Source organism: Podarcis tiliguerta, assembly GCF_965153285.1.
Source record: "Podarcis tiliguerta genome assembly, chromosome: 13".
Classification (NCBI taxonomy): Eukaryota; Metazoa; Chordata; class Lepidosauria; order Squamata; family Lacertidae; genus Podarcis; species Podarcis tiliguerta.
The window spans coordinates 3,197,040-3,218,204 of NC_139546.1; the positions used below are offsets into that span (position 1 = coordinate 3,197,040).

Consider the following 21,165-nt stretch of genomic DNA (forward strand, 5'->3'; position numbering starts at 1 on the left):
GTAGGTGCTACTATCCTGGGTACACATCCCAGGGAGTACACCCTGCAAAACTCAACAGGACTTACATCTGAGTAAGGGTTACTCTGTGAGTGTCTCCCAACATTAGAACAATTATGATCTTCAGGTAAACCACCATCATGCAACCTGCCCTGCTAAGCAGGGGTCAGTTTTACGAGGTGAGCCACACAACATCCCCACCTGCTTTGAAAACCCCTCCCCAAAACTCTGAGCTACTCTTCCCTCCTTTATATCTGCCAAGCAAGAAAAACCTATGTGACCTATTGCAAATATTCTGCGTGGCTATTTTAACTATTTAGGCTTTTAAAATTACAGTATGTTTATAGGTTTGCTGTATTTTTCTAGTCTTTGTACCTTATCAACCACAATTACCATATTTTTCCGTGTATAAGACACCCTGTGATGGCCTGGGAATCTGATTCAGAGGCTGAACCAGAGGAATCCCAGCCTGCACAGGAGTCCCCGCCTCCAGGGCCGGCTGAGCTGGGGCAGGGCCTTGTTTCTGAAGCGCCTGCACCTGTGCCGGATCCTCAAGAGCAGGCACCAGGTGAATCCACTCTGGCTCCGGAGGTGGTTGAGGACTCAGTGCCTACAGGTGAGTCTCCCCTTGGGTCCAGTAACCCTTCAGCCTCTCCTGAACTGCAGAGGCTCAGGGCAGAGAGGCGGAGGGAACTGGTTTCTCCCAGGAGGAGTGCTCGCCTTAAGGCCAGGAGAGGCGGGTCACCTGGGGGCCGGGACCGCCCCTGGCCTCAGAGAAGATAAAGGCGAGTCAGCCTGGTCCCAGGTTGCGGGAGCAATGTCGTTGAAGAGCTGTTTCGGCCAGCACCCAGTCCGGTTCCCCCAGAGTTGCTGTTCTTGCCCGGCTCCTCGCTGTGGAACCCGCTTCGCCCGTGGAGGACTGTCTGCCGACCCTCAACTCAGGTCCTGGACCTCGCCCCACGGTAATCTCCCCCCTGGACCAGCACCCCCCCCCCCGCGTATAAGACGCGCCCTGTTTTGGGGGTCTCCAAATAAAGAAAATGGGGGGAGAGTATCCATGTATAAGATGACCCCCAATTTTAAACATATTTTTAAAGGAAAAAACCCTAGTCTTATACACAGAAAAATACGGTAGTTATCACTCTTCTTCCCACAAACTCCCGGAAGTTGCTCTAATTCACCTCTGCTCTAATAATGCATAGGGTACTACTGATTCACCATAGCTGCTATTTCTGCCAGGAGCTTTTCATCCTAGAAATTATCACCCATGGAAGATTCTGTCTCCCCAATGTACCTCCTGTCCAGCATCGTCTGGGCTTCTGAGGAGGAGCTCAGGGACTGAGGCTGGAATCTGGCCCAGGGAGTTCTCTGGTCCTTGGTGTGAGTAAACCCCAGAAGTTCGTCAGGCATGAAAAGAAGTGTGCAACATTATCTTCCCATGACACTTGCTTTTAAATTTTGTGGCCATCATCTTTGCTAGCACAACCAGCAACAGAAGCAATCCTAATGCTCAACAGTGTGGGCTTCCTGGTAGCCTCTCCCACCTAAAACCTCCCAAAGCATTCTGCCCAAGAAGAAGACATTCAGATGACACGTCTGATGACACCTGTCAAGTGACAGGCTTCCATTTTAGACAGAGCAGACAGAGCATAGTCAGGAGTACAATGGAAGTCTTGTTTCCAGCATAGACAGGCACAGAGGACAACAAGTCCATCAACTACAGAGATCATGTCAGGACAGATAAGGGTGGAAGTGGGTAACGGCCGGGTAAGGATAGTGGTTGTACAATTTATTCTAGTCACTGTACAACGGATACTTGTTCCAGCCAGGGTTCATCAGGCACAATGTATGTAAATTGCTGAGACTGCAGCAATTTAGGGTCACACAATTTCCCCCCCAGTATCACTCAACCAACAAGAATTACAAACCTTTGCAAGTGAAATGGTTCGTATATAAAGGTTTTAATTTCCACCTTCTGTCAGCCAAGGTCCTCAAAGTGTCTCACAACATTAGATAAAAAGAAGCACAATAAAATCTGCCAAGAAGCAGCGAACGATGCAGCTGGAAGGACACTATATATCATAACAATTGGAGACAGGATCCTATATATGCTAATAGCAAACACATTCTCTGAGTGTGGATCCTTACGCAGCTAAGAAAGAGACCAGGCGGCTCAGGGAAACTCCAAGGTTTGAAGAAGTGCAAAAGGTTTTTTGGGTGACCTAAGGGCTTGCCAATCGAAAGGTCGGCAGTTCGAATCCCTGCGGTGGGGTGCGCTCCCGTCGCTCGGTCCCAGCGCCTGCCAACCTAGCAGTTCGAAAGCACTCCCGGGTGCAAGTAGATAAATAGGGACCGCTTACCAGCGGGAAGGTAAACGGCGTTTCCATGTGCGGCTCTGGCTCGCCAGAGCAGCGATGTCACGCTGGCCACGTGACCCGGAAGTGTCTCTGAACAGCGCTGGCCCCCGGCCTCTTGAGTGAGATGGGCGCACAACCCTAGAGTCTGTCAAGACTGGCCCGTTCGGGCAGGGGTACCTTTACCTTTAAGGGGGCAAAAGCAAAAAGACCCCAGCGATCCAACGAGGGCTGAGCATGCTTTGGCCACAAAACACAGAAAAAAGGGTATCCTGGAAAAGAGCAGGTCTGACTCACTGTCAGGAAACCTTGAATAGGAACACTCCACACACCAATATTTGTTACAAACCCCATGTTTAAAACTAATATTCAGTTGAAATCTTAAGAGGCCTGGTAGAAAATGCATTTAATGTCTCTCTTAAAGCACTAATTGAATCAACCAGGAAATCTACTCTGGGGAAAGAATTCGCTAGAAGGGGAGCCACCTCCAAACTTAGTTTTTTTCTGGAACAGGTCAACTGTGCCTCAGATGCAATAATTTAGCACTAAACCTATAATCCTATTCTGTGGTCACAACTCACTAGGGTGCTCCTCATAGATAGTTCCTGACAAGGCCGCACAGCTGCATTTGGGGCCGGCTGAAGTTTCTGAACTGTCATCCTCAATGTCAGTCTGCAATAGTCAAGAACTTACCAGGAAATGCACAATAAAGGAAAGTTGCATATCAGGCATCTATCAGAATAAGAGCTACACCCTGATTTGTACCAGTTCTGCAATATGCAAAGGCAGGAGAGATGGGGAATTCTGAAAAATGAGCAGTTTGCTCAGTTTTGGCAATTTCCCCCTCAAGTTTGTGGTCGAACACACAGGAAGCCCGGACCACGTATTCCACTGCAAACTCCCACCATTGCTTTGGCTGCTGAGAATACAGGGAGTGGAGAGGAAAGGAATGGATAGTTTTCCCCCATATGCTTAAAAACTGGAGGGTCCCACTACTACTACTACTGTATGTGTTCCTGCAATACTAAATGGGAACAGACATTCCCACCCAATGCAGATGTGGGCATCAAATTCAATCAGCAACAGTTTGTGTGTCCTTGTGCAAGCAGCTCCTGCTCATTTCATAGAGGGCTTGCACAGAGAAATTTCCTGACAACAGTATCCTACAGTATATTGGTATTTTCATTCCATCTTTTGACAAAGCATACTCAGAAAAACTGGATGGGCTGGGCAGGCGCAGGAGAATAGTTGTTTTCTCTTAATTCAGAGGATGATTAGCTTAAGGCCATCACTGTGAATGCATCTCTGGCCCAATTTTTATAAGCATCAGTAAGAATCAGCGTTAATGCAGCCTGTTTCTCAGTTCTGCTCAGGGCTGAATTAAGAGACATGTTTCTACGCTACACACACAGTTGATTTTACTGTCAGCTGCTGCAGTTCTTCTCAGAACACAGGTTATCCAAGGCTCCCTTTAGGAAAGGAAATCCTAAAGAGAATTTACTGATTTTTCAGAGGGCATTTTATAATGGCTGGGGACCGGGGTGGGGGTGGGGGGGGCGATACAACATGTTAGTTTACATGGGGGTTTTGTAGTTCCATAAAGAACCTCTTTCCAAATTGACTTGTCTCTGTTACCACTCTGGGGAGACCAAAGCAGGTCCAGCTATGCAGCTGCCCTAAGCTCCCTATAAGACATTTGCAGAGAGTAATCAAAAATAAGAAAATGCTACATAACATGCTTTTCCCTACACTGCAAAAAAACAACTATGAAACTATATCTGCTTTGCAAGAGATGTATTTATTTCCCACCCTTTCTTCCAACGGTTGCACAAAGTAACACAGCACAACAATACAAACTAGCATTAACACAAAAACAACATGCATGATGGGAAGTGTCGTAGCTCAATGGTAGAGCATCTACTTTACACACAGTTCCATCCTAGGCATTTCTGGGCAGTCCACGTAAAGCACATTGAAGATTCTGGAGCAGATCATCAAGCAAACAATCTGTGAGCACCTAGAAAGGAATGCTGTGATCACCAATAGTCAGCATGGATTTCTGAAAAATAAGTCATGTCAGACGAACCTGATTTCATTTTTTGACAGAATTACAAGCCTGGTAGATGAAGGGAACGCAGTGGATGTAGTCTACCTTGATTTCAGCAAGGCATTTGACAAGGTGCCCCATGATATTCTTGTAAAGAAGCTGGTAAAATGCGGTCTTGACTATGCTACCACTCAGTGGATTTGTAACTGGCTGACTGACCGGACCCAAAGGGTGCTCATCAATGGTTCCTCTTCATCCTGGAGAAGAGTGACTAGTGGGGTGCCACAGGGTTCTGTCTTGGGCCCGGTCTTATTCAACATCTTTATCAACGACTTGGATGATGGACTCAAGGGCATCCTGATCAAATTTGCAGATGACACCAAACTGGGAGGGGTGGCTAACACCCCAGAGGACAGGATCACACTTCAAAACGACCTTGACAGATTAGAGAACTGGGCCAAAACAAACAAGATGAATTTTAACAGGGAGAAATGTAAAGTATTGCACTTGGGCAAAAAAAATGAGAGGCACAAATACAAGATGGGTGACACCTGGCTTGAGAGCAGTACATGTGAAAAGGATCTAGGAGTCTTGGTTGACCACAAACTTGACATGAGCCAACAGTGTGACGCGGCAGCTAAAAAAGCCAATGCAATTCTGGGCTGCATCAATAGGAGTATAGCATCTAGATCAAGGGAAGTTATAGTGCCACTGTATTCTGCTCTGGTCAGACCTCACCTGGAGTACTGTGTCCAGTTCTGGGCACCACAGTTCAAGAAGGACACTGACAAACTGGAACGTGTCCAGAGGAGGGCAACCAAAATGGTCAAAGGCCTGGAAACGATGCCTTATGAGGAACGGCTAAGGGAGCTGGGCATGTTTAGCCTGGAGAAGAGGAGGTTAAGGGGGGATATGATAGCCATGTTCAAATATATAAAAGGATGTCACATAGAGGAGGGAGAAAGGTTGTTTTCTGCTGCTCCAGAGAAGCGGACACGGAGCAATGGATCCAAACTACAGGAAAGAAGATTCCACCTAAACATTAGGAAGAACTTCCTGACAGTAAGAGCTGTTCGACAGTGGAATTTGCTGCCAAGGAGTGTGGTGGAGTCTCCTTCTTTGGAGGTCTTTAAGCAGAGGCTTGACAACCATATGTCAGGAGTGCTCTGATGGTGTTTCCTGCTTGGCAGGGGGTTGGACTCGATGGCCCTTGTGGTCTCTTCCAACTCTATGATTCTATAATTCTATGATTCTATGGGCAGCACAGGGGGAAAACTCAGTCAGAAATTCTGGAGAGCCACTGCCACTCAGTGTGGACAAAACTGAGCCAAACAGAGCAATGATCCGACTCTACAGGAGGCAGCTGACTATGTTCCTAGTAACACTGTCAGCAAGAAGGCTGATTACATTTCAAAGGCCTGGGTAAACAAAACAGTTTTCATCTTGTGCTAAATGAGGTCATGGTTTCATAATCAGGGGGCCACCGCTAACAATGCCCTGTCTCACATTGTCAAGCAGCCAGAAAGGCCAGTCCACGTAAAGCACATTGCAGTCATCAAATTTGGAGGACATTAGTGCATGGGTACCTGAGGTCAAGATGTTCTAGTTCAGGAATGACCATTGCTGGACAGACCAGCTGGACATGGCAGGGGCATTCCTCCAGCAATAATGTGGAATCAAGGTGTGCTCTCAAGCTGCAAACTTGGTCTTTCAGGTAAAGCACTATTCCATCCAGAACTGGCCAACTCCCTAATTCCCAAACTTATAAACCACTGATCCACAGAACCTCAGACTTCCTGGGATTTGCTTTCAGCTTACTGACCCTCATCCAGCCCATAACTGAGACCAGAAGCTGGTCCAGCACTTCAACAGCATCTCCTAATTCTGATGAAATGCTGGCATAAAGCTGGGGGTCATTTGCATATTGGTAACACTGTTGACACCTGCTTCTTGGGAGAAAAGCAGTGACAAACCTAGACAGCATCTTAAAAAGCAGAGACATCACCTTGCCAACAAAGGTCCGTATAGTTAAAGCTATGGTTTTCCCAGTAGTGATGTATGGAAGTGAGAACTGGACCATAAAGAAGGCTGATCACCGAAGAATTGATGCTTTTGAATTATGGTCTGGAGGAGACTCTTGAGAGTCCCATGGACTGCAAGAAGATCAAACCTCTCCATTCTGAAGGAAATCAGCCCTGAGTGCTCACTGGAAGGACAGATCATGAAGCTGAGGCTCCAAGACTTTGGCCACCTCATGAGAAGAGAAGACTCCCTGGAAAAGACCCTGATGCTGGGAAAGATGGAGGGCACAAGGAGAAGGGGACGACAGAGGATGGTTGGACAGTGTTCTCGAAGCTACTAACATGAGTTTCACCAAACTGTGGGAGGCAGTGGAAGACAGAAGTGCCTGGCGTGCTCTGGTCCATGGGGTCACAAAGAGTCGGACACGACTAAACAACACAACAACAACAGCGTTGTTGTTTTTTTCAATTCTGCCCCGCCCCCGCCACCCAGAAGCTTCATAGAGATGCTGAACGTCGGACTGAAGCTTGTGGGACTTTTGTGAGTGTGACTGCACGTTCCCATTGCCCTATCTGGCTAAACATCCCAAAGTACCCTGAGAGCTACCTATGTGGTGTCAACAGAGGTGCTTCATGCAAGGGGAAAGGATCGGTTGATCTGTGAAAACTGTGGTCCATCCGAGATCGGCCTGAATAGTCTTTTTGTCTGTGCAGTTTAGCAAATAGCACCAAACAAAATGTGACAAAGGCAAAAGCGCCTATAAGGCAAAGAATCTGAGACTTGCTCAATAAGAAACAACCTGACCGGTCTCAACGAAAGATCCTGAGAGCTACTGCGGGCCAGTGAGGAGGAAGCCCTGCTGCTGCTGGGTTAATATCTTTGCTTAACCATGTCACTTGCTAGTAAAGCTGAGTTTGTCACTTTGTCTCAGCCTAACCGACCTCACAGAGTTGTTGTGAGAATGAAAGGGGGGAAAGGTGTGTGCTCCTTGCAGGAATGGCAGCAGACGAACGGAGCAGCAAGTAAACCCTGCCCAGCTCCAAGAGGGAAGGCTGGCCACTCATTCTGTATGAACACAGCCCCCCCCCCCCAAGAGCTTCCAGATAAAGGCATTGCCGAAACTGGACATAATCTGTTTTTGGTTTTTATTAGATGGCAAATTAGAAAGGAACCACCCAAAACTCTAATGCAAAAGGCCTTCAGGATTTGCTTGAAAATCCTGCATGAAACTAGATGCTGTATGTGCCCTGGACTATTGAAGAGCAGCCAGGCCATCATCCCCTGTTGCAACCAAATGGTGTCACAAAGGATCAGCATTGACATGGATGACTTTAAACGCATCCCTGGGTCTCGTAGTAAACATTAGCAGTGATAAAGAAAAGGACCACTGTTTCTTTTAGTGAGCTCTGAACAGCTGCCCTGTACAGCTCTAGGGTGCTGCACAGCTGCTCCATGTGTGTGTGTGTGTGTGTGTGTGTGTGTCAGAGGCAAATTGAAGAGGTGGTGACTGCTTGAAGACATCAGAGAGAGATTTCAGGGTGTCAGTTTCACTTTCCTGGCTCTATTAAATTTCTGCAATCTGACCGTTTAATCCCCCACTCCGTCCCCACCTTGTTAAATTCAGTTCTATGGAATATTGTTACAAGTTAATTAAACAGTTGTGCTCTATCCCATTTCAACACTGAGGTGGAAATGAACACAAAGCTGAAGTGTGATTACCTTAATCAGCCTGAAGAAGAAGAGCCACCAATATCTGCAGCACTTCCATGCCTGATCATTGCCACTGATCCTTACTCACCACAGGTGACCAGGCAAGTGCCTGTTTGCAAGCCTTTTTCTAATTGTGGAGCTGGGGTGGGGGGCTAGAAACCATAAAATTCTGATATCTAGTGCTATTTTTCTAGAAAAAGAGGTGCCAAAACTCACCATGACTGCCTCCCTTTTTCTCTGAAAGGTGCCAAACTGACTTCCAGTGAGTTTGGGCTGAAAAATGTCCTGCTGATACCCAAATTTAATTTTTGGTGAAGCTTGACAAGATTGCATGAAGGGTGCCTTGGGGTGAACCCAGGGTGAAGAACCAGCTTTCCAAGGGAGAAGTCAGTTTTGCAGAGTCACCACATTGTGGGACAATGTCAGATGGGGAAATGTTTCTAATGGTTTGGTGGCCTATCAGCTGATGGAATATTTGGCCCTTCCAGATGACCCAAGGCTGATGTAGATGACTCTCAGGTCTGGTCCCTGCAATCCAAACCCAGCTAGTGCTGTCAGTCTGTTGTCCCAGTTTGTTCTTGCAGCTGCCAGGGCTGGACACAAGTTGAAAGTGGACATGCCTGACTTATCTTCAGGGGTGGTACTGAAGGCAAGCAATAAGTGGAGACCTTGCTTGTGAGCATCTAGACATCTGGGCACTGCTAAAAGCAGAACTCTTTTCAAAGCTGCCCCTTGATGTGATCCAGCAAATAAGTTCCTATAGTCTAATAATAATAATAATAATAATAATAATAATAATAATAATAATTTTTTATTTATACCCCGCCCTCCCCAGCCAAGACCGGGCTCTATAGTCTTAAGAGAAGACTGTCTCTGCTGGGATGTTTCTCTCACTCTGTGCTGAGCACGGCTGTTGCAAGCAAGAGTGAAGGGAGCCATTCTTTGGTGGAGGCCAAAATTCTCCATGAGATCAACTGCATGAGGTTTTTGACCAGTTGCCAGTGCATAGGAATACTGGTTGTCAGAATCCAACCTGTTAAATAGTTGGTGTTTACAGTCCCAGGGGATGCTGCATTTGTTTGGTATCTATGTCTGGAAGTCCGATAGGGACACTCAAGGGAGCTTCGCGTCTGACAAAGAAACAAACCTGGATTTGCCGCTCAAAAGGGAGCTGCAATCTGACAAATGTATGACATATGTATCTGCAAAAACAGATCAGGCTTTAGGTGCACACTCTGAGCATCTTAGGCGTACACCAGAAAAACCACAATGTGTGAATTGGACCTCAGCTCACTAGGGCTCTTCTGTATCTCCTGTCTGCAAATGGAATAAGGATTTTGGCCTAGCTAGCTTGCTACTCTACCAATCCATGTAGTTTTGAGGTGATTCATATGATTTCACACACAAGCATTTCCACAACCTGCCCTTGTGAACCTTTGTTCATTTTTAAAATTAAAAATCCCCAACATTTTTGAGCTTATGGAAGTTGTCAGGGAACTGCCATCAGTGCCGGAGGGAGAGAGCAAAATCCAGAGGGATTCTGGAGAGCGTCCCGGGATTGGGAGAGGCAGCCCGTCTTCTGGGGAAGAGAATCAGCGTAGCACCAGTGGAGAAGGGGGGCAGATGGGGGAAGCGGCGAGGCGGTCCCATGACTCCTTGCCGGGGACCAGCGGGGAGAGTAGAGGTCCTCCGCTGCCCACGCCCTCCTTGCGCAGAAGGCTTTCGCGCAGAGAGAGTAGGAGGAGACTAGGCGTCAAAGAGCTTCTTTGCTGGAAGAAGTTTAAGAAACGCCCACTGACGGATTCTGCCAGCGATTGAGACAGCCACGGGTGAGTGGCTGTCCGGACAGAAAAGGTTCACTCAGGCAACCCAGCCAGGTGTTTGCACCGGCTTACGCATGAGCAACCCCTAGAACCATTACAGAAGTGTTAACGAACAATCCACGTGAACTTTTTATCTTGCCAAATTTTGGGTTTTTTCATTAGGCACTAAGAGCAAAGTAGTGTTTCTTATTTTAGCATAATCTGGTCAGATTGTTTGTCATGAAGGCTGTTGAAGGAAATAGGAAACAAGTCACTATCGTAAACCAAGGAGGCTACATGCCTAAAATGTGGTCTTGTGGTGAATTCTGATCAAAAATAAACCACAGTCAGAAGCTTCATTGATTCAGCTTGGAAAAAGCTGAATCTAAGAAGTAGACCCTACCCTACAAGTAGAAAACAAAAAACCCTTATGCCACAAAAAAATGTTCACTCTTCAAGGTGCTACAGGACTCCTTGAAAAACTGGCCAGTCTTCTCTCATTTTTGTAACGGAAATTCTTATAAAATTAAAATAAGTAACTTACTGTTCAAATGCTACACATTCCCCACATGCCTCCAACAAAATGGAAATGGAAATGTTGTTTAAAATTTGAAATTATATGACACATTTACATACAAAATCTGTGAAATCAATTTCAGGTTAAATGTTGTTGTTTTTTTAAATAGAAAAAAATCAACCTACATAAACTTCACCCATACAGTATCTATGCTGATAAATGCCTATAAAAAGTATCTTTCAGATAGAACAAGCTAATAATGCATAAAGCACATTAATATAGAAAGTAAATTTAAAAGTACACTGCAAATAAGAGTAAAAATGGCAGCATCATAGCAATTTGCTATACGGACTTTTCTGGCCTCTTTCCAAAACACACAGGAATTAATCTGAAGAAAGAGGAAAGAAGCCCAAACTGCCTAAATAAATCAGCTGACCTGACCATATATTCTCAGCTGCTTGAAGGAACAGAAATGGTGCTGTTAATGACATATAAAACAACTCCAATGGTCAGACCAAGGTTTAGCAAAACATAGCAAAGACCTGCATCTATTCTCAGGAGTAAATGCAAAGGCACAAAGCAGCTTTCCTTAGCACCCCAGCTCATGCACACCTATGCTGGGTCCTTTTGACAGCCCAAAATAAAAGAAGAATAAACTGCCCTCTCATTTACAAAAGCTTTCTAACCTGGTTGGCTGGAAAATATTCTTTCACTCCAGCAGGCTAGTAGGCTAGTGGTTATTTGCAAGCCTGAGGATAAGCAACAGTACTGTACAGATGGATCATCTATCCTGTGATAGATACCAATATCACAGGGGTAAATGTGACCTCAAGTCTCCAAACTGCTACTGTTAGCATTCTAATATAGGATAGTGTTAAATGTTTCAGGACTTTATAGAAAACAGGAATCAAATGGTGCAGTGAGATGCAGAATACGCAAGCCATGTTTTGCAATTCAAGACACCAATCCTAATTACACATTCAGTCATCTACCTATGCTAGCAAATCTCAGCACCAAGATAACCAATGATAAAAAAAATGCACACAGAGACACAAAACAAGGGGGATAAATGGAGAGTGGATTCTCTAGGATCAGCTGATTGTCGAGTCTTGCTTAAGTCCCTTTCAAGGTGCTGGCCACGAAGGAAAGGGACTTGGGAAGAGACTACAATTAAGGGGTGGGATTTGGGAAGCCCCTTTCAGAGTTCTATCTTCTGCCGTGCTTTGAAAGTACTGTGTCCAGTTCTGGGCACCACAGTTCAAGAAGGACACTGACAAACTAGAACGTGTACAGAGGAGGGCAACCAAAATGGTCAAAGGCCTGGAAACAATGCCTTATGAGGATCGGCTAAGGGAGCTGGGCATGTTTAGCCTGGAGAAGAGGAGGTTAAGGGGTGATATGATAGCCATGTTCAAATATATAAAAGGATGTCACATAGAGGAGGGAGAAAGGTTGTTTTCTGCTGCTCCAGAGAAGCGGACACGGAGCAATGGATACAAACTACAAGAAAGAAGATTCCACCTAAACATTAGGAAGAACTTCCTGACAGTAAGAGCTGTTCGACAGTGGAATTTGCTGCCAAGGAGTGTGGTGGAATCTCCTTCTTTGGAGGTCTTTAAGCAGAGGCTTGACAACCATATGTCAGGAGTGCTCTGATGGTGTTTCCTGCTTGGCAGGGGGTTGGACTCGATGACCCTTGTGGTCTCTTCCAACTCTATGATTCTATGATTCTATGATTCTATGATTCTATGAAAGGGGCTTCTTCAGAGGGTCTCACAGAGCACTATGCAAGACACATGCAGGACAGGAAAGTCATCAGACACTATTTCTATATCAGCTGATGGGCAGGTAGGTGGCTCCCTGTTCTCGGGAGAACTCGTCATGACAGCTTTCTCTAAACAATTTTGTTTGTACATGTCTCATGCTCACATGCTGCATCTCCCCTCCTACATAACCATCCTCTCTAGCTGGGTGCCTTTCTGAGGCTGAGATAACAGAGCACAAAATATCTTCAGGTACAGAGCTAACATCCTGTGTTTGGTTCCTGGCAACGCTTGTTCGGCTCCTGCAAAAACTCATTTTGAGCACTTCAAAGCAAAATGGTAGTTTGCATAGTCTTAGCAAGCAAAGAATAACGCTCCAGGTAACCACCATAAAGCTCAAAGCAGCCAAAGTGGGCATCTCTCCTCTTATCCTTATAGCTACTCTGTGGCCTGTTTTGCACACTGAGCTACACCAAACTGCAGCTTAGTAAGATTACAGGAGCATGAGGACTCCCGGAGAGGAGCTTGCAGGCACTTTGCTCCTGCCCAGTCCTTTTTGCTGCTGTACAGCACCGTGAACGTTTGTTCTTGCTTGCGATTAGTGAGGAGAGCGCTTAACCATGAATCCTAGTTGGATGACCAGCCAAGCCAAACCTTGGTACAGCGCAGTGCAGCAGCAAAAAGGACTGGGCAGGCAAAGCGGGTGTGATCCCAAACATTCATATGGTCTCACTAAGCCAAGGTTTGTCTTAAGTGCCAGTACTCAAGTTGCCTCTTCAGATGTTGCTGCCCAGCAAGCATGGCCAATGGCCGAGGATGAGGAGAGTTGTGGGTAAGCAGCTCCTGGGCCTATGGATCAGTTTTTCAGGGAGATTATGGATTCCCACCACATTAACAAGCTTGCATGTGCTGTTTGTCGTATTTTGCTGGCCAGAGGAGGAGATTGATTGCACCTCTATCCCCTGAGATACAGTACGAGGTGACATGAGAGGGCATTCTCTACAGTGGCACTGAGACTCAGCACCAACGCTGATGGAGCTATGGACCCAAGAGCATGTAATAAATAGTTTAAATAAAAATAAGAATACAGCTATGTGAGTTTATTGTTGGTTCATCAGTACTCTGGAGTCATGTTTGTTTGTAGTGTCCACAGAGTATCACCCTCACCAAAATGGCACCCCATTTTCTTCCCCATTGAAATCTGAGGAATACCTAATACATTTAAATAAAACAACTGGCAGAAATGAAAAATCCGAATTAAAGGGAGGAGATGTGGGGTGGCATTTTTATGAGCAGGACATCATAGAGATGCTGCAAAAACTAAATTGCAAGCATGAGTAGCAACAAACCCACAGTAAACTCACATACACAAGTGCACTACCGTAATGTGAAGGCATTATGGATTTTCTCATTCATTTAGAGAGACCAGAGAGGCATGCGTTTAGGCCTAGTTAGATAAGGTCATGAAATGGCACCTGCCAGAAATCCTATTATGAATGTGTGCTGAGCAGCAATAGGCCCCCTTTCTGGATGTGTCACCCCACTTCTCAAAATATGGAAGAGTAACACTGAAGGCATCCAGAACTGTGTGTACAGCACAAGCTGGGAAAAGGAGGACCTTCTTCTGCCTGGGAAAAGGTGGAAGTACCATGGGAAAATGCAAGAAGACAATGATTGGATGAAGGCTTCATGTGAAGGCTTCATTAAAGGTTAGTACATATAGCAATTTCCCATGAAAGGCGGGCAAGCTAATTCAGAAACCAGTTTGTAGGTTTCTGAATTACCCCCAAAAAAGTTACAAACCTATGAAGAGACACTACAGTGGGATGAGCTTGCATGCCATTGGCAGTGATGCCTATCTGAGATCACTCTTCAGCTCTCTGAAATAACTATTGTCTCCGGACACAATAGACAATAGAACTCAGAACTACCACACTTGAGTGTCATTTGAAAGAGTGGAGGAACCACTTTGTCCATGTAGACAAAAACTAATCTGTATTAAGATCATATGGAAATTTTGGTTACTTAGATCTCCCTAGTACTGTACTGCAAAGTTTTTAATTTTACAATGTACTAAGAAATTGCTCTTCTTTCCCTATGAACAAACCAGGCAGGTGGTTAATAGCACACAGAAAACCAACATGCCAATGAGAGAAGGGCTCTAGGCTAGTCTTCTCCTTGATATACCAGTTTTCTATGTGCAGGTAATGCATTCCTTAAACGAGACTCCACCTACACTATAAAATGGTACCCTTCAGGCACAGGTTTCGCCACCTTAGCAAGAACCAGGCCAAAACTGTAACAGGCAGAATAAAAATAATCTAATCTCCAGAGGTTTTCCAGTGCTGCAACTGTCCTGAAATAATAATAATAAAAAGATTCTGAGCTTGTGCAGAGTGGCTCTCCTTAGCATCCAGATAACCGCAACAAGCCATCGTTTATTTTACTTGTACAAAGAGCCTCCAAGTCAGAGGGTCAGACTGGCTGTTCACTGAGGACACAGAGAGCACTTTGGGGGGGGGGAGGGTTGCTGGGACACAGTGCAGACATGCGCAGCCCCCTTCACACACTTCCTGTGGTGTGGTTCTGAACACCCAGATAGGGCATGACACATCAAAACACAAGATATATTTACCCTTTACAGTTATTTACTAAGATATAGTTCCAGTCACCTCAGTGCTTTTGTCCTCACTGGTCAGCATACTAGAAGGCAGATGGGGGGGGTTACTGTATAAAGGTAGAATCATGCCTGCCTTTCACTTCTATTGACTTGTGTAAATCAAAAGGCTGTAAAAGAATGAAAGCGGCAAATTCAGGGAAGGGTCCTCAGGGACTCCTGTGCCAACAGATCTTGCCTCTCCCCCCCCCCCCCCCCCGCTGCAGAGGACACAAGACCACCTGAGCCCCTGTGCTTTGGGGGTTTGTCCCAGTCCTCCAGCCCCATCTCTCTGCAATCTTCCTGACTGACGCAAGGGGCTTGCTCTGAAATGGCCAGGTCTGAGGATTGCAGCCCAGATCAGGTGCTGTGCACAGACAGCAACATGATGAGGAAATGAGTAAATATTGCTCTCCCTCTGGCGGGAACGAAATCAGAAAGTGGAACCGAAGGATCCAGTGTGAATCATTTCCATTGCACCTGCTACCTCCAGGGAAGGTGCATAATTTATTTTCTCTTGTGAAACACATGCAAGGATCCTCACAGTTGCTGCTGCTGCCACCCAGCTTTTGCTTGACAACTGCTTCTCAGGAACCTTCTTCCCCAGAAAATGAAAGATAAACACTGCAATGGAAGGGCAAAGAGAAGGAAGGGGGTCCTCAGCGAGTCTGACACACACTCCAGTTTTCAAGATCTATTACGTAACACTGAAGCACCTAGAAAAACACCAGAAAAATCTAGAAGCCATAACTAGGAAGAACCTAAAGATTCCCCCATCACATCCACACATCCCCCCCCCAGGCGCCACCATCCAGCCCCCTCGGGTATGTGCGCAGCTTCTGTTTGCAGGAAGAGGCTGTTTATTTGCCAGCAAAATCTTTCAGATTTCTCTGGGGTTGAGGGGCAGAAAGGGAGTCGGTGTTTTAAAGCAAGATCTATTAGAGCAGAAGGGTGCACATCTTAGGTCCCTTTAAATGCAAGAAGGCTCCTGCGATTGCAAAGAATGCCATCTCTCTCCTCTCGCCTGTTTGTTTCGACCGCTCCCCGAGCTCCGAGAGCCTTTCGCCCCGGCCGGGAGGGCTGCAAACACAGCAGCAGCAGCGGCGAGCAGGCAGCCGGGGTTTCCCCTCGAAGAGGGCGGTCAGAGGCGAAGCCCGGCAATGTTTAGACGCCAACTTCAGCAGGGGGAAAGCGCCGTCTCCCTCCTCCTCCGCCTGGCATGCCTCTGCGCTTTCGCTTTGCAACCCGGGAGGCGGCCGGCCAAAAGCGCCTTCCCCGGCGCGGGCGCCCAGAGGCGGCAGCAGCAGCAGCAGCAGCAGCAGCAGGCGCAACCCGCGCGCCTCTCCCACCCGCCCGCGGGTCGGACTCCGCAGCCTTCAGCGGGCGGGCGCGGAGCTCCGGGGGGCCGGCTGCCTGGCCGCCGCCGCAGCCCAAAAAAGGCCACCGGGGACCCGGAACTGGCGGGCGCTCCCGGGAAGGCGGCGCTGCCTGAGGTGCGCAGTCCCGCCAAGCCCCGCTCCTCCGCCCCGCTTACCTCCGCGCTCGGACGGGCTCCGCTCCGCTCGGCTCCTGCCCGTCCGCGCTGCCCCCTCTCGGCCCCGGACTCGCGGAGCCCCCGGCAGAAGAAGCGTCCGCGGCAGCAGCGGCGGCGGCTGAGCGAGGCGCGGCGAGCGCGGCTCTGAGGCGGCCGGCCGGCTCCGCCCTGCGCGCCCGGCATTGGCGAAGGGCCGTCGAGGGGCCCGCCCAGCGCGCTGCCCGGCCGGACGCGGGACTCCGCCCAGTCAGGCGCCTGCCGTGGCCCTCGGCGCGCCCTCCCGCGGCCCCCGACGGCCCGCCGGGCAGGGGAGCGAGGCCCGGAGGAGCACGGCTCCCCACGCGGGCAGCAGGGGGCTGCGTCCCGGAGCGTCTCCCGTCTTTCCCGCAATCAGTCCGAAGAAGGTCTGGGGGTCTTTTTTATATTGTAATTTTATGTCCTGAACCAATAGGGCGGGAGACTCCATACACATACATGCCTACATACCGCCCGAGCGCAGAGCCTTTCCTTGGGCCTTGGCTTCCTGCGTGGTGGCGCAGCCCCGAATTTACCCCCTTTCCACCCCGCAAAAACCAGCCTGATGACAAGACAGCCCAGATCCCAAACCTCCTCTCTTATTTTTACTCCGCAGAGTCAGTGGCGTAGCGTAGGGGGTGCAGGGGGGGGGCGGCTGCACCGGGCGCAACATCTGGGGGTTAGGGTTAGGGGGCACAAATCCACGGGTTAGGGGGTGCAAATTACTTGCCTTGCCCCGGGTGCTGACAACCCACGCTACACCACTGCGCAGAGTCGAGATTCAAGCAAGAAAGATCTTCGCTTACACTTGCTAAAAGCAGCGAAGTTAGTGGTAGCACAAAAATGGAAATCTCTCAGGTTGCAGGAATGCAACATTGTAAAACACTTAATTTGTCCAGACAAACAGCGAACGTCCCGAGTGGGGGGCGGGGGGGGTCTACAGGTTCTATGCAACATGGTGTACTTTTATTGACTTTGTAAAACCAATTGAACATGGTTTTTAATCTGCCATCAAGACACGTGGGAAAGGAGGCAGGAAATGGGTAAGGAGCCACCAGTTGGGACCTCTCTACAAAAAGTAAAAAACTGTGTCCTGCGAATCCTTGCCAGAATCACTTCTGCCTTTTTAACAAGGGTACCCAGTGATGTGTGGTGGGGGTGGGAGGAGTGATAACAGGCTTCACATGATTTAGTGTTTTCCTCCTGGAAACAGGGCAAAATTTAAAACATAATTTCATTCCTGGCACTGGTAAGGCCATGATGCCTACTTTCTATAAGCCAGTATTCACTTTCCCCCGAAGTAATGCCAATTTCCCTGCTTGGCATAAAAACGGCATTGCCTGTACCTACAGCATATGTTTGCTTGTTTGTTACACCATCCTTCATCCAAAGATCAAAAGGTGGTTCACAACATAAAAATACAAAGTGAGAATACTAAAACAAACAAAAATCTGATCAGTGTTTCCCATACCTGCTGTGACTCATCTGTTAATGGCACAATTCACTGTGATCCATTGGCATTAGAAAACATTAATGAAGTTCATCCATAATGCATGCTCTGCTTACTATTTACTTACCAACACTTCTGAAATACATAAAAATTCATGGGAGTTATCCTAAGCAGAATGCTTTTTGCCCAGTTGTTGGCACTAGCTATTGTGAAGACATCATGACAGATGCAGTTTTGCATATGTATAAAACAGGGAGCCTCCTGTACACGGAACTGAAGAGCAATCTTATTTTATTTAGTTACATATTTAATTTATATATTGCCCTTCATCCAAAGATAATGGGGCAGTTTACAATATAATCCTCAGCAACAAGGGGGAGACAACTGATAAAAAAATGCTATCATCAGTGACCACAGGACCCCCCGCCCACCCCCAAAAAGGAAGCTAGGATTCTGTCCCATCTGAAGTGAAGCAGTTTTAATCAGTTTTTTAATGGGGAGAGCAAATGTTGGAAGGGGTTTGGATGAGATAGAGTTGTCCCTCCTTGCTGCAGTTTTTGGAATGGTGGGTAGAAGCTACTGTTGGGGGTATCCCCACAAACAGAAGCCAATACAGTGGTACCTCTGGTTACGTACTTAATTTGTTCTGGAGGTCCGTACTTAACCTGAATCTGTTCTTAGCCTGAAGCACCACTTTAGCTAATGGGGCCTCCTGCTGCCGCCGCGCCGCTGGAGCACGATTTCTGTTCTCATCCTGAAGCAAAGTTCTTAACCTGAGGTACTATTTCTGGGTTAGTGGAGTCTGTAATCTGAAGCGTATGTAACCCGAGGTACCACTGTATAAACCACTGAAAGAAGTTGGGGAGTGGGCAGAGCTGGACCAGCAAAAGGCCCATTGCATTCTAAACTGGCTCACCTGCTGCGTGATGGAGGCCTGTTTGCTGCTGCCCAAAGCTTTACTTCATTTATCAGGAGCCAATTTAAACCAGTTAACCCTTGATAACTATCTGTGGGTTCTTCCATGTGACAGTTTATGTGCCTTCAGTGTGGCTCCTGCATGCTCCTCCCAGTGTGGCTCCTGCATGAGCATGGTGTTTATCAAAATGGTGTCCCATTTTATTGCCTCCTTAATCCAGATATACAGTTTCCAAGGCATATCCCAGGCACCAGTGTGGCAAAGCCACCCTGTGGACTGAATTAGTCCTGTCCAAAGTCATAATTTGCTCCATGAATCCATCCCAGGCCACATTCACTTGCCCTACACAAGTAGGATAATGCATAAAATGCCAGGTGTGGCAGGTAAAGGTGGGACGCCCTGATGAAGGCAGGGCAAAAGGCTACAGGTAGGAGGATAGGAAGGGAATTCCACTCATACAATACTGCATATCACCCAATCAAAAAGAGTAAGAAAGGGCAGGATGGATTGTATTTCATTTTGCTCTGATTACAATGGCACATTCAAGGTTTAATTAGCTCCATTTGAACTGGTATACAATATTAGCAGTACAAAAATGCACAACATTTGTATAGTGATTTTGAATATTCAAAGCATGTAATATACATTACCTTGTAGCATCAATCATTACAACAACTGTGCCAGATTGATTAGCATTAGCCCCATAATGCAGACAGGAAAAGTAGCGTGCCTAAAGCAGTGGTTTTCACCAGTGTGCCATGGCACCCTCAGGTTCCTTGAAGGATGGTCAGGGGTACCATGGCAACACTGGCCTCTGACCCTCTTTCTTTTCCTCCCTCCTCTTATGATCTCTTGTGTCTCTGCCTCCCAAAGGCTTGCACAGCTGTTTGTTGCAGCAGCTCTGGCTATAAGCCCCCCCAGGTGAATGATGCCTCTGGGGCTGGCCAGGGGGTGCTTCCCAGGCCTCTGTGGGGCAGTGTGAGAAGTCACCTCTCTTTGGGGTGGAGGGGCAGCTGAGAGACCAGGGGTGGCAGTTGCGGCTGCCCAGAGGACTCCCAAGGAGAGGGGAGAGGAGAGAGGCTGAGGGAGCACTCCACAAGGGAGGCTGTTTGAAAAAGGGTGAGAGGCTGCAAGTTCTGCAGGCAAGCCGTGGATTCAAAAAATTAAAAACCTCTGGCCTAAGGCAATCGAGTGAGTGTGTGGCCCAGTGGCGTAGCGTGGGTTGTCAGCACCCGGGGCAAGGCAAGTAATTTACGCCCCCCCCTGCACTGTCCTTCCCCCAGATAGTCCCTTGCTCTCTCTCCGCACCGCACCGCATGCCTGACACCCTCCCCTCCACAGTGGGTGGCGACCCGGCGGCTCGGATCGGATTCGCACAGCCAGCACTGCAGTGAGAGAGAGTGAGTGAGCCAGGTAGGGGCAGAGAGCTGCGAGTGCGAGCGCCCCCCCCCAGATGTTGCGCCCGGTGCGGCCGGCCCCCCCTGCACACCCCACGCTATGCCACTGGTGTGGCCAAAGAGATATTTGAATGAAGGACTCTGATTCATGTATGTATAGCCCAATCTTAACCATTTCTACTCAGAAGTAAACCATATTGAATTCAGTGAGAATTACTCCTGAATAAGTGGGGTTATTGCATCTTTGGCCTCCTAGCCAGTATGCTACACCAGCTCTTACACTTATTTAGCAAAAGGGCTTATGTTCCTTTTCTATGAATAGTCACTTTGCTCAGGAACCTTAGCAGACTTCTCTAGTTCTCTGTAGACTTCAGCTGCATAATCTTCTGGTTTTAAAAAATTCAGAACTTGAGGCAGGTGGGTGGGCAGTGTAGCAACCCAGCCTGACAGATTTCCAACTTTCAGTCTGGGAACTGGCAAGCATAAACATCATGGTGGTGATACAAATGTTTGCATACTAATTATTATTTAGGTTTTTTCCTGATTGCTTTTGCTAATTGCAAAATTCAGTTTTGTCTTTAGCCAAACCACTAGATTCCAAAGAAGGGAGGGGGAAATTAACAGATTTGAAAGCCTATGTCTTTTCCTCCCCTGAAAAGTTTCCCTGTTCAGTTATTCAATTGTTTGGATTATGTTTACTGGTCATTATAGATCTCTTTGTTAAACACAGCTACCGTTGAGATCATTCCTCATCCCGAGAAGATAAAGCTCTGTGTTTTCCCTCAACATCTGCACAGGGCAAACCTCCAAGATTAAGTTCCCCATTCACATTTGAATATTTGTATTATCAGCTTTTGAGAAAGACATTCGTGTTTTTGAAAACAAACATGTAAAATGAGTGCCAGGTTCCCTGCCTTAAAAACAAATAATTCAGCAAAATGGTGAAAGAAATGTGTTTTCCAGCTGCTGTTTATAAATCCCAGTT

General features: G+C 47.3%; 1 protein-coding gene across 1 annotated transcript in view; it reads right to left on the minus strand.

Moving 5' to 3' along the window:
- TPPP (tubulin polymerization promoting protein) overlaps positions 1 to 16,569 on the minus strand; it is a 54,740-nt gene extending 38,171 nt beyond the window's left edge. The window contains exon 1 of the mRNA XM_083408028.1: positions 16,403 to 16,569. The gene's annotated coding sequence lies outside the window, so the exon portion shown is untranslated. The remainder of the gene's footprint in view (positions 1 to 16,402) is intronic.
- Between the last annotated feature and the right edge of the window lie 4,596 nt (positions 16,570 to 21,165).